Here is a 12,768-nt window from a genome sequence, read left to right as displayed (position 1 = left end):
TTGATATATTCATTTTATTGGAGATTCTGTAGTCTATAGGGGTTGAGAATTGTATCTGTCCCCTTCCATCTTCTAGTATGAGACATCTGCAAACACAAACTGACATATTCAGAGCCTGTCCTCGAAACCGAGCATAAAACTTGATTACCGATTATAAAAACAAAATAGCCTTATATGCATTTAAATGGTCACATGCACAGAAAGACAGACACATGCATTTGCTACACACATTTTCTGTGTGCACAGGTGCCTTTTAAAAGTACCTGCCTTTCTGACTCATGGTGTTACTGAATGAATATGCATAAAAATGCAATCACAGCAGAAGGAAAAAATCTTCCGATCCCAAGATGTATGCAACAACGGATGCAAAGTTATATAACAAGTCCACACCAGAAAAATAGCCCAAGCAATATGTGCTGAAATTTAGCTACAAACAACTCTTCCCCTATAGGATTAACAGAGCACGTAAGATGCAAATCATGTTCTGATCTCCCAGCTACTGGCATCTTAGAGTTGAAACTCTTGTCTTACGGAGCTATAAATAAAAAGCCTGCTTTGGACATCATCTGCGTCAGTACTTAGAAAAAGGAATATGTCTACTTTATCTGATTTGTGACAGTATAAGTTGACTTCGAAATCTGGGCAATCTAAATAGGTCATGAGTTAACTTCTGTAAGCCTAGTACAGAAGCCTCACATAATACAGATGTAGCAAATAGAAAATGACCTTTACTCCCTTTGAAGTAATTACAAGACTCAGGTTTGGCCTTGCTGTGAAATGGAACATTTTGTTCTAGTTGTGCAATTCCAGCCACTTTCTTCTTCTCAAAATGTCAGGCAAGATGTTAAATTTGTCACCAGACAGAGTCCTTAATTAATTATCTTTTAAAAAGCACAATTATTCTTTTAATTTATTTTTCTCATAAAGAAACTTCTTCTGTTGAACTAAATGTATACCTTGTTAAAATAACAGCTGTTGAGGTTCTTTACTTTGGGGAAAAAAGTCTTTAAAAACAACTTGAAAAAATAAGCCAGGTAGATATGTGGTGAAGGCAAACAGAGCATTTTTCAAAGCAGAATACATTCTGAACTTAAGCACATTGTAGATTTCATATTTTCGAATATAATAAAAGGGCTTGTGGGCTGATAGCTGTCTAAAGACAGACTTCAGCTAAAAACATCGAAAATAATGTTTAAGTGTCACACATGTAGATTTTAGAATATATAAATATTGTTCACACATCTAGTCAAGTAAGTACTGAGCAATTAGTATAAAAGGATCCTTCATCCACTAATAAGAAAAAAGCCACGTTCTCAAAAGACTATGACAATTATGCAGCAAACATCATTCGCTCATGAAAATTTAAAGGGGTAGAAGTCTGAATAGCCAACCGGGGAGTCATGACTACTCAGACCTTCAGATCTCATATTCACCAACAAGGAAAAAAAAATATCAAAGTTTTTCATAACCTACTGCTTCCCAGAAATACACATAGTGAAGACTGATTTTTCATATCCTGACAATTTGTCTTTCTGAATTTATTACCTGTCAGTATAAGGAAGTGTCACCAGTTCAGAAAACTCCTGTGCAAGTTTGATCACTGGGTTAGAACTACACTTCTGATGAGGTATCAAGCCTATGAAACATGATTTTTTAGTTAATAAAACAGCACACACATGCTGGTGGCCTTGATGGACCTCAACATTTTCACTGAAAGCTGCTCACATAGAACGTGAATTAGAAAGCAAAAGAGAATCCCATACCGCAGAGGAAATTAATAAAGCCCCTGGTGCTAAAGTACCTTTGGTTATTACCACATCTCAGAAATCAGGGTTCTTTTACCTCCTCTGCTGGTGACTGAAAGTTAGTCTCTGAAATTACCTCCCAAAGAATTTTAATTTTAATTTCTTTATGTCCTCTTTCCCTTGCCCAGTTTCAGCACGTGAAGCAACTTCATTCAGGTTTGACTGGCCACATCCTCACTCTGGAAATGAATTTTCTCGCCTTTTGCTGTAAACACTCTCATATTTTCATCTACCCTACCTGTACGAGATCAACTACCACAAAAGCTTCAGAATATTAATTGCATTTCGCACACATTCGTAGGGTGTGAAATTCATCCTTGTGCAAGGCTTTATTTAGAGATCTAAATCTTGCAGACACCCGTGAAAACCATCTGCCCATACATGAATTTTACACACAATGCAAACAAATCTTATTTCATAGGGCAATATTCTGTAGGACTACATTCTGCCTTTGACTTCAGGAGACTAATTTGAAATGCAAACAAACCAACATAAAACCCCACAAAAGAAGAGCTAAAATAGAAATCATACTAATTTTTAATAATAGGAATAATCTCAAATGTTCAAAACTATGAGTCACTTCCTGAGAAATGAGGTTTTGTGTTGTTTGTTTTTCTTTGGAGTTTTTGGTGAGTTTTTGGAAGTATCATTTTGGGGTTTCTTTTTTATTCTACTCATTTACTTGGAAGTGAATATCAAAAATTTATGCTTCCAAGCTTTTGTCTGAAAACGTGAGAACAAGAAATTTGCTTTTTGCATACGAAGACTTCAGATTTTCATATAAAATACGGTGATCCTAAAAGCTGAGAACCAAGAGGGGGAAAAGTAACCAGAATAATGAGAACTGCCAACACTGAATTAAATTGTATATGACAAAATATTTTTATCATGCAGATCAAGTTCTTTGAATCTTAAACCACTTTCTATCTTCAGGTGCTGCAACATTAGGCCCACAAAAACGGCTAGGGAGAAAGCCATCAGAGAAGGAAAACAATAAGCAGCACAGACACAATGATTTCCAGAGAGATGATGACATCTTGCCTTCACTGAGGTCAGTAAGAACTATTCATTGATTTTAGCTTTCACTCAAGATTTAAATGAGGAATTATTTAAATGAAATTAACAGAGGGATACTTAAACAGAGTAAAGAGAGGACTGCTCTAAGTAAGGTTCTGCTTCTGCATTATGCAGACTCCAATTAGAGTGTCAGCAGGTCCTAAGGCAATTGTTTCATCAAATCACATACAGACTGGACATGAAGATCTCCCTGTCTTCTGCATTTTTTTAACATCAATTAGAACAGAAAAAAAACCCTCAAAAGTCTGAATAACTTATCCTCTGATTGGCATAATTAACAATGGTATGTTAACATTGCATAAAGGCACGTTGAAATATTTACCCCTGAAAGTGACTAAATTAAATCAAACACACAGTTCTCTCGCACTAATTCGCCTTCTAGAGCACTAAAATTTGGGGAATTTTTTATTCATTATTTTCATTTTGGAGGGAAAGTTTCTGCTGTTTTAGGCTTTAACATCTCTTCTTTTCATCAGGAAAGAGGTTTAGAAAAAGAGTATTCACAATCTCTACAGCTCTACCTCTAAATCTGATAGCAAATACCAGTCATTTTTGTAAGAAATGCTATTAAGATTTGGCACTAAGATTCTTCAAGGATGACAAATATTCTTTTAAAGGGCCTACATACCCATTTACAGCATAGCTCTGTCCTAGAAGTGAAAGTCACACTTGGAGTACCGAAGAGCGGGCTATGAAAATGCAAATTAGAATGACTTTATTGGCTCAAATGAATTCAGTTCTCCTGTCACTAAGTGGTGTGACTGCAGTAGGCACCCGTTAACTGGAAGCAAAATATGACAAACTCTTTTGTAAGACTATCCAGCACAGGAGCTTTCTTTTTATGAGCACCTTCCTTGTGAATGTATGTTTATTATAAGAATTTTATCACATATTCAGTAAAAAGTGTGCATCTTCCATGACATTGCAAATGTTGTTAAGTTGTTCAAGAAGCAATTTGCCAGCACTAGCGTCTGAACAGACAGCTACTTTCCTTCTGAAATTCAAGATCTCTGGAAGAGGCACTGTCAGTTTTTTATGACATGACCCCAGGGTCTGTTCAGAGCCCCAGGTGACTCTGACCACCACACTGCACAGAAGAAGGGCAATATGAGAAGTGTACTAGAAAGTATGGGAGCATTTCCACAGCACCCCCATTTGAAGCCAGAGTTGTCACAATTCCTCTCTCCCCAGGTGCTGACCTGCCTGGAAACCAAACACTATTTCTGCTCTCCCAGTCACAGCTGTTCCCTTAATCAAGTCACCAGGTAGCTCTGCAAAAGCCAGTGCCCACAGAATAGTGCAGCTGGAAAAACATGGTGAGGTGCAAGACCATCACAGTCTGCACTACAATCTCATTAAGCTGCCACAAAACTGCACCTGAAAATGGAGTTCTGTTAATAAAGTCTTTTTAACACATCTTCCAGGCATCAGAACTTGAGCTAGCTTAGAGTTCCCTTGACTTGGAAACCCCGAAAAGCCTTATACAGGCCTGAAAGGAACCACCTCTAGTGTCATAAACAGGCACAACATACAGTCTCCTGACTGGATCATTTGATCCCAATCACAAATAATTCTTCCTACATTCCACAATTCTGGACCCTTAGTCTGATGGTCATTTCATAGCTTCCAGAATAAATTTGTTCATGGTCAATTTACAGCCATTTATTCTTGTACAAGTCTTGTCTAATAACTTCATTAACCTTTCTCCTCTCTAAGTCTTCAATTTATTAGGCTAGACAAACCAGCTCTTTCAATCTCCTCCTATAAGGATATATTCCTTTGATCGTCTCAGCAACCTTTCATTGTGTCTGCTTAAGTTTGCACATGTGCAAAATACACAAAGAATTCCAGATAAGCGTTCTCCAGGGTCTGGTAAGCGATATTAATATTTCCTTAAGCCCACAATATGTTTCCTAATGCTTCCTAAAATTCCACTTTTCCTTTTCAAAGTCTTATCTTACTTATGGATCACAATCATTCTGAAAATTAACAAAGAGTTGAAAAATTTGACAACAGAGATACTGCCTCCATTTAGCTACAACAACATCAAGCAGCTTTTGCAAACAGAATCTGGATTAAGCTTTATGAAATACAAACATAGATGTAAACCCTCATGCATTACTAAATCTATGCCCTTTCTGACCAGATGGGAACCAACCCCGCTCACAAGTGGCAGACGTCTTACAGCACAGAGCCCAAGCTTAACCTTCCCTCTCAATAGAGCTGATTAGCTGAAATCCAGGATTTGCTGATAGGCGATGGCTTCCAGGCTCAAGGTGGTTTGTACCCATATGGCTCAGAGTGCAGGATGAACTTACTGTTTCATCTACATAGACATATCTGAACATTGTTCAGGTTTTTGTAATCCAGGCAATAACTATCGTCCTTGTTCATTAAGGATAGAACAGTTTGGGTTGGAAAGGAATTTAAAGATCATCTGCTTCCAACCCCCCTGCCATGGGCAGGAACACCTCCCACCAGACCAGGTTGCTCCAAGCCCCATCCAGCCTGGCCTTGAGCACTGCCAGGGAGGGGGCAGCCACAGCTGCTCTGGGCAGCCTGTGCCAGGGCCTCACCACCCTCACAGGGAAGAATTTCCTCCTAATATCTCATCTAAATCTCCCCCCTTTCAGTTTGAAACCGTTACCCCTCGTCCTGTCACTGCCCTCCCTGATCCAGAGTCCCTCCCCACCTTTCCTGTAGCCCCCTTTCAGCACTGCAAGGGCGCTGTAAGGTCTCCCCGGAGCCTTCTCTTCTCCAGGCTGAACACCCCCAACTCCCTCAGCCTGTCCTCACAGGGGAGGTGCTCCAGCCCCCTGAGCATCTTCGTGGCCTTCTCTGGACCCGCTTGAGCAAGTCCATGTATTTCTTATGCTGGGGGCCCCAGAGCTGAACAGAGCACTGCAGGTGGGGTCTGACCAGAGTAGAGTAGAGGGGGGAGAATCACCTCCCTCAAACTGCTGGTCACAGCAGTATTTTAATGATTAATAACAGAGGCCAAAATATGTTACTTGTGCTCAAAGTAAGTAATATTTTAAATTACTCAAGTATTTAACAAGTAAATACCTACCTGTCATGATTAATAACACCATTTAACAAATAAGACTCCTCAGACAGAAGGACAGTTTGGTCTCCAAGGTTATACTTTTGTTTATTTTGGGGCATTATGAAAAAAGTAATCATATTTTCCTGAAACCCATACACCACTGGAATGAGATTACAACTGGTTAGCCTATTTAGAGAAGCTGCATAATAAATTCATTTTACAGGGCACAGAATAATGCAAATGAGCTATTCAATAGCACTCCTGTACCAGTGAAAGAGGCATAAGGAAGAAACATTGAAAGTCAGAGTTCTGATCCGGTTATACTGCAAAGTATGGAATTACCGAAACCTAAAGTGCATTACAACAATAACCTGTTCAAAGGTCTGCTTATGCCAAACATTTTAGTTATTTATCACCTAATGAAATAAACAGGTTGATCCTATTTTCCAGCAGTAATGACTTCATGAAACACTTAGATGAACGAAAATATGGATCTCTGGTTTTAAGAAAATAAATTAAGAGTTGTTTAAATATATTTATAGCCTTTCACATGCAGTTGCATGGGGCAAAGTCATTACTCCACACAGGAAAACACCGATGTGGCAAAAGCCATCAGAGAAAAAATTAAAATCATATTTCTTACAGCAGATAGTGGGTTTTGGATAGTATGGCTGGAAACTGTAAGGAATATGATACATGTTTAATTTCCCAACAGTGTGATCATTATCAAAAAACTGCAACCTTCCACCTATTGTTTTCTTTATATTCCACAAAGTTATAGTACAAAGCAATTATTGCTGCACCACAAAACTGAACTTAGTAACACTGAACATCTGTCTTTTGCGCTGGTAAGCTAAAACAGAAAATGAGCTCGCTGAAAACAATCGTTCAATGTACAGCATGGTTTTGAGTATTAAACACATATACACTTCTATCACATTGAAACTTCACAAAACCAGCCCCCAGAACTCATAAAAGTATAAGGACAAGTGAAAATGTCTGGTTTTCAACTTCAAGAAAACACTTGTGGGTGTTTTCGGACCTTCACCTAACAGTCATGAATGCAAGATCTTTTGAAAATGAATACTTTCAAATAAATCCCTAGTTTCCAGCAAGAGTGTTGGTGAAAAAAAAAACCAAGCCTGACATCCAAAGACTCATAATAAAAATTGAGAAATTGCTACAAGGCAAGAAGCCCAATACAAACCTGTCTACCAATCTTGACTTGCTTTTATTTGACTTCAACAGGAAGAGGACAATATATTCTGTAGAACAAGCTATAGACAACTTTTTGCACAGTTATCTGCACATCACTTATTTTTTCTTTACTTCAAATCATACTGAGCAATAGTAGTAGGATAGTGTTAAAATAAGTAGTTCTGAAGACTGGCTTCCTGTTGATTTCTGTTCAAAAAAACCCCAAGCTCATAGGTGGATTCTCTTTCAGTAAAGACAGGGCCTGTTAATCACCTCAGTCTTTCTTTCAGTGAGTATGTCAGCACATGCTCTATCTTCTCATCAGCTTCCCATTTTCATGAAACTCTTACGATCTTGACACTTACAGCTCAGACTACCAACTATAACAGAAATTGCCCGGCGGTTTCAAGTGTTATAAGAGAGAATCATGAAAAACATGGTTAAGCAATGAGAGAACAACCAGACCAAAAACCACGTAAGTGATACATGGTAGCATACAATACTACTTCTGCTTGTCCTATTTACTAGTACCAGGAAATAAAGAGCTGTATGCCAGTTTTTATTCTAGTTGGTAAAGTTTAGGGGCATAAATAATTTCAGGATGTAAAATAAGTGTAAGAAGTCTCTTTTTAGATAACTAAGAGGACAAAATACTGTTACATCGTGCACATATGTGCCTATAGGAGAGGCAACTGAGCCTAGAAATCAGCAAAGCATGAAGCAAAATACAAACCAGAAACTGCTTGCCTATATGCTGACTTTTGACCACAGGATAGAGGAAAACCTTGAAACATAGTGTAGCGAATAAGATCATAGAAGATTAACCCGTTAAGCTGAGCTATATAATTACACTGCAGTAAGTTCATTGAAGTCCTTTTGTGCTCCTCTCCCCCCACCTCATGCCTGTCAAATTAAACCACCACTATCCTCAGTTAACCTTGACGGCTGATCAACTACTGCAGGAAGTTCTCAGAGTTTTAACAGAAAGACAATAAATGATCGACTTCGAAATAACTACAATAGGGGAAGAAAGATACTAGAATGAAATGAAGAAAAATGTATGGAATGTATATGTATTCCTCTATTGCACATACTTATTTCAATATAGTTCTATCTAAACTGATTTAACAGGGACTGTTTGATAGATGCAGAGGATTTATAGTATAATTTAACATTATTTCAGCCTAGAATTCCATTCCAAAACTGATTATTAAAAATTAATTACAGACTTTGTATTTTCTTGTCCGATGCTGGTTTTCAAGTGATTTTACTTTGTTTTACCAAAGAGCATTAACTGTACCTTATTATCAGTAGGCAGTTAGCATACATATTGTTTAATTCATTTAAGAGAGAAGACCCAAATTGTTGTATCACTGCTTATTTTACCAGTCAAGGGCTTGTGCATTTGTTTGCAATAGGCAGTAATTTTCAAGGTCCTAGAGGCATAGAGGAACAAATAAGAAAGAATTAAAGAAAAAAAGATCCAGGTCTTTTTTGGCAGTGCCAGCTGCTACTTGAGGAGTACTTTTAATGAATTGCAAGAACACAGTCAAAAATTTAAAAGAACTTGTACTAACTCTTTTGAGTTTAGAGAAAGCATGCCTCAGGGGAAAGACAGGAAATAGCTGAACATTTTTGAGCGGCTCACAATAAAGTAAAATCTCTAAAGCTTACAGGCTCCCTTGTGTTAACACTGACATTACATCAAGAATGACCTTTCCAAAGAAATAAAACCCATTAATGCAGGGAACATGATAACTATTAAAGATCAACACTTAGTAGCCAAAGCAGGGAGGGAAGGAAAAAAAAAAAAATCAGTCTGGTAAATTAATTAGAACATAAATAATATGAAACAAAGACCTTGGTCTATAACCCTCTCTCTTATAATTGCTTGCCATTTAAAAGCTGAATGAAATCTTTTATGTAAAAGATACTGCTGTTGACCCCCATGTATTAGGAAGTCAAAGAAAATCCTGACACATTGAGAATGAGATCTCATGAGTACTGGAGAATGACTTAGTAACACCCTATTGAATATCTAGTTCGTATTTCTTTACAGTAGAACTTTCTTTCAACTGTCAAGGAATCATGCTGCTGGGAAACATGTCAAATTGTTAAATATTTCAGGGTTTTTTTTTCCAGTTGGTTGTAGAAATAATCATCACAAAGTTATCTGTACCCGTGAGAACATAATGATCAGTGCTGAGGCACAAGGACATACGTACAGTTGTATCCCAGAAACTCCATCATGAAAGACCTACAATAAACTAAGATTTGTTTTTGAAATCTATGTTTTAAATCAAGTTATGTTTCTGAAGTGGTTAGAAAACTCAGTAGGTTATTGTAGCCTCCCCACTTAACATTATAGAAAGCACTTTCAGTGCATTTATTAGTTCTATAGTTATCTGTATTTAACCAAATCTATCATCTGTTCCACATGAGATTCAACAGGCAACAGACACAAGCAATAAACACAACACACATGAAAAAAATGTGAGTATCTGCTTTGGATCTTGCTTTTGCAGCCTCTATGTACATCTAAACATGAACATTATCACTAAAGTAGTTGGGAGAGGTCACAGTCACACCTTTGTTCAGAATTCCTGGACAGAAAGCATGTAAAGACCTGCTTTTGTACCTGTCTAGACTGACCAGATTAAAAGGTGTAACATAATTCAGGTCTGGGGGATCTGAAGAGATCCATCTTTTTCTTTTTTATCAGAGACAGGCTAAAGAAAAATTCTAGTATTTAAGCTATTTTCCCAATAGGGTTGTATTTTATTTTTGTTTCATCCGAGCTACGCATGATAATTTAAGTACTGAAAATTTCTACACCAGGATATGTGCATATGATGATGTCATGCCCTAACATTAGTATTTGTAACAAGGTTTAATTTAATTTTTTGCAAGTCCAAACAATCAGATTTTTGGTTTCATTTTGGAAAAGCAAAGCTACTGGAGCTGTACATTAAAAATAAGAAATCTTAAGAAAAAAAATTGAAGCATACAGTAATTTAAAGGCCCTTTCCTTGTTCATCGCAATTTAAGTTTACTGGAGCACTTCATTTTTTTTTTTTTTTTGACAAGTGCTTGAGCCTAGGAGTGATTTGGCTTCTGTGCTTCTACAATATAAAGCAATTTAAAATTATTCAACTGCTGCAATTTTTTATAGGTACTTTTATTTGAAAATTATTGGGGTTCTGATCATGCTCAGCATTGAAAAAAATTAAATTATTTAAATACCTTTTTTAATCAATGATTCATGTTTGGGACTGAATTCTAGGAGATTATAGTACATTATCAGGCAGTTTAAATTATAAAGAATTTTATATTTTACACAATCTTTCATCTCCTAAATAAGAATCGGTTTGTAAGGGTGAAAGCATAAAGCATTACACTTCAAATTAAATCAGCACTATGCAAAATCAGAAACTTAATTTTTCTTTTTTAAATATTGTGAGACCTTTTTTCCATAATCAAATTCCTGTGGCTTCCCCCCATACTATGAAGCATAAGCATTTCAGAAGCTACATACTTAGACTTCAGTAAATTGAAATAAATCATTTCAAAGAAGGAGAACAAATTCTAAAGGAAGTTGTCTGAGTCCATGACAAAAATGAGGGCTTATTCTCGCAGCATTTGACTTGCCAAGCTTCGTGTCAAGCAAGCATTCAAGCCCTCTGTAGCATAGATACAGTGTGATCAACAGCTGCCCTGGTGAGGCCACATCTGGAGTCCTGGGTCCAGTTCTTAGCCTCCCAGTTCAAGAGGGACAGGGAGCTACTGGGGAGAGTCCAACGGAGGGCTGCTAACATGAGGGGACTGGAGTATCTCTCCTACGAGGAAAGGCTGAGAGACCTGGGGCTCTTTAGCCTGGAAAAGAGAAGACTGAGAGGGGACCTTATCAACAGTCATAAATATCTAAAGGGTGGGTGTCCAGAGGATGGGGCCAGGCTCTTTTCAGTGGTGCCCAGCGATAGGACAAGAGGCAACGGGCACAAACTGGAGCACAGGAAGTTCCTCCTGAACATGAGGAAAAACTTCTTTACTCTAAGGGTGGCAGAGCACTGGAACAGGCTGCCCAGGGAGCTTGTAGAGTCTCCTTCCCTGGAGATATTCAAAACCCACCTGGATGCAGTCCTGTGTGACCTGTTCTGGGTGAACCTGATTTGGCAGGAGGTTGGAGTAGATGATCTCCAGAGGTCCCTTCCAACACCTATCAGTCTGTGGTTCTGGTTCAAGTTTATTGAAAACATGATAAATTTATCAAGTAGAAAATTCAGGTTGGACTTCAGGGACATCATTCCTGATTTAACAGGACTGATACACAGAAACCTGTTTTTTTAAAAAAATTGATTAATGAAGTTATTCTCAATAGCCAAGAACATGCCCTGTTCTTAAGCACTTCCATATGAAAAGAGGGGAAATAAAGGTGTGACATTTGAAAATAACACTGGAGATGGACAAATGGAAAAGTGAGAAATATAGCTGAGAGGTCACATTATTAGTGAATCTTCCATGTTATTCTTGCCTGGTATTCTTCATTAATACTCTGCCAAAATGCTTATATTTATTACTAAACAAAAGTCCAGTGCAAGTATTTTTGTACTTTCCTCTAAGATACTTGACAAACATGAATGTGATCTAACACGTTTTAAAATGTGACATCCTGGAAAGAAAAAAATTAGGAACCGATTTCTACAAAATCTTGTCTTCATATTTCATTTTTTGCTTTTTAACACAAATGATGAAGAAATAGGGTAATTTCTCACCAAGAAAAACAACCCAGTGTTCCTCTGCACATTCATTTGAAAAGACAGTAGCTAGCACTTAAAGATATTGGCATGCCTTACTAATCATAGTCTTTTAATTCTATCTCTCCAGTTTCAATTAGTAAGTAAACACTGACATCCCCAATTGCACTACATAGAGCTCCCCTTTATCCAGTTAATCATGTTCACTGCAGCTATTCCCTAGGCTGAGGTTTCAGAGTTGCTAGCTTCCGTAAATCCTCGGTATTACATCTTTTGATTCAGAAACAAAAATACTAACGTATCTTATCATTCAAAAACATGTGTCCTGGATTCAGGAAGGACTGTGTTTGCCTCTCTCCCAATAGTCAGCTGCTGTGCTCCATGTACAGAATTAAGTTACAAAGCATCACTAAACTCATCTGAAATATTTTGCTTAAGTTAAACCTCATATTACAGTAATTAAAGAAGCTGTGAAAAACCATAATTAGACTAAGTGTCCAGCAAATATTAATCAGTAAAGTAATGTTCTATTATTAAGAAGCAGCTATTCACAGTAGGAGTTTCTCTAGCAAGAAACAAGATTAGGAACTGAGCCAAAAGCAAGCCAGAAGGCACACAAATGGGGTCATTTGGTGCCCCATTTCAGTTTATGAATGCTTTCACCTGTATTTTACTTATTTTATATTGCCATCTCAGTGAAGGTGTAAGCAGGCTCCTAGCTGCAATCCTAGATCTGTCCTGATGTTCCCAGTCACTGTGATAAGGATTTCCCTTCCTCAACTCTAATCCAAGCCAAGAGACAAATGCAAACCACACACCACGGGCAAACCACTTAACCTCCCTATGTTCCCCCATCTGTAAATGAAAACAGCCCAATTAACACACATAG

Source organism: Leptosomus discolor, chromosome 8, assembly GCF_034619465.1.
Source record: "Leptosomus discolor isolate bLepDis1 chromosome 8, bLepDis1.hap2, whole genome shotgun sequence".
Lineage (NCBI taxonomy): Eukaryota > Metazoa > Chordata > Aves > Leptosomiformes > Leptosomidae > Leptosomus > Leptosomus discolor.
The sequence above is the reverse complement of the archived record's forward strand: the minus strand, read 5'-3'. Positions refer to the sequence as shown.